The sequence below is a fragment of the Gopherus flavomarginatus genome, assembly GCF_025201925.1.
Source record: "Gopherus flavomarginatus isolate rGopFla2 chromosome 13 unlocalized genomic scaffold, rGopFla2.mat.asm SUPER_13_unloc_6, whole genome shotgun sequence".
Lineage (NCBI taxonomy): Eukaryota > Metazoa > Chordata > Testudines > Testudinidae > Gopherus > Gopherus flavomarginatus.
Genome location: NW_026114614.1, coordinates 55732 through 60838, shown reverse-complemented (window position 1 = coordinate 60838; position 5107 = coordinate 55732). Strand labels below are relative to the sequence as shown.

The 5107-nt window shown below is 43.2% G+C and overlaps 1 long non-coding RNA gene across 1 annotated transcript; it reads right to left on the bottom strand.

The window, feature by feature from the left end:
* Positions 1 to 912: 912 nt before the first annotated feature.
* On the bottom strand, positions 913 to 4293 carry LOC127041872 (uncharacterized). Its single transcript, XR_007771736.1, has 3 exons — positions 4090 to 4293; positions 1229 to 1762; positions 913 to 1114 (listed from the first exon to the last, which is right to left on the bottom strand). It is a non-coding gene; the product is annotated as an uncharacterized LOC127041872 (long non-coding RNA).
* Between the last annotated feature and the right edge of the window lie 814 nt (positions 4294 to 5107).

The following is a 5107-nucleotide window of genomic DNA, read 5'->3' as shown; positions in this document are numbered from 1 at the left end:
TAGGTTACACAAAGTGTTTAACGTGGAGGAACATTGGTTCATTGAGGCCTACAACAGGAGGGCTTCATTGACACTTGTGGTCTACCACCTTTCCGAGTTACCTAGGGTTATGCCAGAGTGACACCAACAACTCCCTCCTTTGAGAATACTCAACAAACTTTTGGCTGAGTGTTCTCACATTTAAAGGATAACATGTGATTAAGCTCTAGGGAGCTGGAGTGCTTTACAGCAAGCAAGCAAGAGAAGAGTAACGATACACACCACCACACCAGTGAGCAGGAGGTGAACAATGCCTTCCCCTAGTTCTCCCAGGTTGAGTAACCAGCCCCAGAGGGAATCAGAAATAGTAGGTTTCCTTTCCTGGGCCTTCCACTGTTCAAAAGCCTGTTTGGCTGACAGGATGTGCTTTTTAATATCCTGTGCACTTTCTGGGACATAAGTACAGTAGTCATCCCCTAAAAGGGTGCACACCCCGCCCTGGGAAGCCACACTTCCACCCAGAAAGTGTCCACCTGTGTCTCCATGATCACAGATCAGATGGTATTCCTGATGCATCTGTAAGGGCAGTGGGCCAAGTCTGGTACTCAAGATCACTCCGAATGGCCATCAGCTGGTCATTCAGGAAATCCCAAATTCCTAAACATACTAGGTCCCACTGCAATGCCTTCCCAGCCTCAGTTATATTCAATACCATCTTTTCTTGGTGTAGTACTATAATACACCTGTTATTTAACTATTCTCAGGTACTGTCAAAAGGCATTCCCATTAATAGCATACATTAATAGTCACTGGAATGGTTTCAATACGAGTAAAATTTCTAGTAGCAGAACAAATTCTTTGGGTACTTGTTATTTAAATCCAATTAGAGAGAGCAATACATGCTGAAGGATTTAGCCAAAACACAGGGCAGCCTGTAGAATAAACCCCACAATCCAATTAATACCACATTCCCAAGCATGGTTCCCATAAATGTCCTCCCGCCAGTGTATAATTCTTTGTTTCTTCACCAGGGTCAGTTCTTAATGTCCTTTCTAGTCAGGAATTCCTGGACTTTGGCAATTTCAGTGGAGCGAGTGTTCCTTCTTCTTTCCCAAAACAGTCATGGTGCAGCATCCTATAGGGGAGAGGTTATCGGCACATCACCCTGTAATGGTTTTGATTCTTCTAGAAAAATTCAAAGGTACAGTAGATCTGTCAGTGGACAAGGGAGAGGTTACTAGCACTTCACCTTGTACTTTTTCCCTACTGTCCAGAAGGCACAGTGGAGCTAGAAGGTGAAATAGGCTAATCATCAGTAGGAGAATTTTCCCAATGTGGAGGAGTCTTTTTGCAGTGAGAATCTTGGGTCCAAGCAGTCAGTCTTTGACATTTTACAGCGATGTTGGTAGTCACTGGGACTTAATAAGGGCCTTTCCAGGGTGGAGCCAGAGCAGACTTTTGTTGGCGGACCTTTACATCAATCCCGTCTCCTGGTTCCAAGGAGTCGCAGGGCTGCTAGGTTCTTTGGGTAGCGCTTCTTTACCTTTGAGAAAAGAAACTTAGCACATTTCATTAGCGCCTGGCAGTGTTTTTTTCAGATCTCATAGCTGCGTGGGCAAATTCAAGCCCTCCTTTTCCTAGTTATTAGCCAAGTCTTAACTGTGAGCAGTGTCCTTGAATGGAGTCAGTGTCTTATCTATAGCCTGAGCTTGCTAGCTAATTCTTTGTTTCCAGTTAACTCATTCTGTTCTTTGTCCTTCTTCCTTTCTTGTCTTCTTTTAACCTGCAAAGGAAACTTCCACTTTTTACTTATACGCCTTTTTCCCAACAATGAAGACATAAACATTGTCATTATACAGTACATCAGTCTTATTATTCAAGATATGCCACACATACCCTTTTACTAAAGTAACCTTATTACAGAGCTTTGGAGCAACAAGCCAGAACAAGCACACCCACTTTGAGGAATTCATTCAATTCAACCTCTAGTCCGATAGCTTTCCACCATCCCCAGCCCTCTGGCTAGAAATCTGAGGTAGCCAGAAAGATCCCATGTACAATATGGGGAGTGGGTTAACTTTAATGTCTTTGCTTTTAAAGACTGTTGGTATGCAAATTTTAACAAGAATTTTTGCAATTAACAGTTTGGCTGATGAAGTTTCTTTTTCTTACCTAAGGAAATGCATTAGACTTTAATATATCATGTTCTCCTGATTTGTCCAAACACTTTGTATTCCAAGTTGAACAAAACAAGTATCTGCATTTTAATTTAACCTTTTTGTTTGATTTTAAACTAGACTATTTTATAAAAATATTAAACACAAAAATTCCAGACACAAGACAAACACCAGAAGACAGAATATAGAACACAAAACATAATTTCTATTGTGCCAGTAAATGCATGGTATGTTGAATCCTGTTCAGCTGGCATCAGTTTTCTCTGATTATCTGAAAGACAAAAAAACAGAGGTCTATCCACCCCTTCTGGGCAGACAATCATCGCTTGAAATATACAAATACCCTTGTTGACTTCAGGTAAAACAGAGGAATTACTCCATATTTTATTGTATTTGTTTCATAGGCAGCCCAGGTTTTCAATTACATAACACTGTATACATTCTTCAGCTAATTTAACTAAATTGTTCATAGCCAAACCAAATGATTGCAATCCAATAATTTCTTTGCCTGAATTTATTTACAAACATTTCACAGACACCAAGAACTTTTTTCTTTAGCATTTTTACAAAGTTCAAGTGCTGTTTCCTCCAGCAACTACAGAGTTAACTTCTCACTCTCCCTTAAATCACTTGCTTGTCTCCCAACAGCCACTTTTATCAACTTAACTCACCATTCCAAGTAAGTCCTGGGTATTTCAAATCCCCATGCTTACACTTTCTGACTCCTTTCTTCCACTACATTTTTGAAGTTTTCCAACCTGTTTTCCAATCTCTCTGTCTGTTGCCTGCCCGCCTGGGCCCGATCCTGCTTTTCTTGCTGAACCCGTCCCTTCCATGGGCACCAACTTGTTCCACTACCAGTTTAGCTAGGAGGCTGGGCTTCTCAACTAGCCCCCACTCCTCCTGGTCTCTTCCCTTAAACATTCTTACTCACAAGACTACCCGAGTCCTCCTTCATGAGGCTTGCCACCTGGATAAAAGCATATGGCCCATTGGGCAAAGGCCATTTACTTAACATACAATCCAAACCCCTTTAGAGAGTTTACCTAGAGACCCACCCATCTGTTTGCTGACACTTAAACAGAAAAGTGAATTACACAGACAGCAGAGGAAATTACAGTTTAAGCCAGGTTTTCCCACTTCTATACACTGACCGCTACAGGGAACGGGACAGAAGGATCTCAATTCAACCTCAGAGCTTCCTCGCACGCATGGCTTCCACTCTGAGGAATTATGAACAAGAGGTTCAGTTCCACCCACACTCCTAATGCTCAAATGAACAGAGCAGAAAAACAACAGTAACCAGTTAAACAGAACAAAACCAGAACCAGATAGTGTTTCCTTTTCCTATTAAGGCTTACTTTTACTCATGCAGTTCTCAACATATAACACCAACAGTACCAAGCAAAGCAAACATAAAACAACAAGGGTAAAACAAATAGATGGTGTAAATTCTGCAGGGCTCCCCCCTTCTTAATTGCTCACCAAACTCTGACAAATTTCTGTTACCAATCTATCCCTCAAAAAGCAGCAAAGAATCCTGTGGCACCTTATAGACTAACAGACGTTTTGGAGCATGAGCTTTCGTGGGTGAATACCCACTTCCTCAGCTGCACCTGAGGAAGTGGGTATTCACCCACGAAAGCTCATGCTCCAAAACGTCTGTTAGTCTATAAGGTGCCACAGGATTCTTTGCTGCTTTTACAGATCCAGACTAACACGGCTACCCTCTGATACAATCTATCCCTCATGTTAGGTGATCAGGCTGACACTACAGGATCGTTGGGGGAAGATAAAGAAAACACACTACATAACTGAATTTTAAAGCTTCATTAATAAAATAATAAAACAACAACAGAGAGTGTTGGGAACGCTCCCTCATCACTCAGGAAAACATTAATGCCCCAAACCCCTTTCATACCCACACACGTACGTCCAGACTGGCCACTTCTGTGTATAATGTTCAGAGAAGGGGGGAGAGGTGGACGGGAGATTATCCTGTATACAGCTTGTCCAGAATTTCCAACATGCTTCTGCTCTTGGGAGGGCTGTTCTCTTACGCCCTGGAATCTCCTGTGGCATCTCTTTCAGAGATTCCAGTCCAGGTCGGCTGCCTGTGGCTTCTTTGGTGTCACCAAGCCACACGGACTCCAGGGTCACAAAGGCACACTGCAGGATCTTACTGGATAGTTAATCTTTGCAAATGTAATCACAGTTCTGTAACTTGTATTGCCTTTGGTTCGCCTCTGTCTATATTTTTTTTCACAGCCAGCTGGGGCTGAAAGCAGCCCCTTCCCGCACCAGGCACAGTCCATGCCGATTCCTGACCCTGAACGCAGAGCAACCCCCTCCCTTCCATCCCTGGGCCAAGATGATTTTTAAATTAACCTGTTCCTTTCCTCAATAGACAAATTTGCTCACGTTGTGTCAGGGCTTTTTGATGATTAAACGCTCCTCTTAGATGTATGATCTTATCTAGATTGAAGTACCTTCTAGTGGGCATTGTTTAGATGGATTTTCACACGTGTAAATATTCCAATTCTCTAAATACCTGCAGGTTGATGAATCATAATGTACTTACATGTAATATGCTGGGGTACCCTAGGGGGTGAGGTGGAATGTTTAGACTGTTCTCCTACCCATTTTCCACTTACACACACAGGGAGGGTGCCCTGTCCGCGCTAGCAGCTCATAAACTAAAGATTTTTCCTTACAGGGTACTCACACAGGAGAGGCTAACGAGGATGGCCACGACCCTCCTACACCTCCCTTCAGCAAAGAGCGTCGGCTAGTCTCTGGGAGACGGCGTCGCTTACTCTGATTGGATCCAGTGAGATGATCAGACTGTCAGTAGGCCACACGGAAAGGAAAGGGGAAGGGAAGATGGGTACACACACTCCTAGACCCAGGTAGCTTCCTCACCGGACAATGCCAGGCCGAGTCAGCCCAAC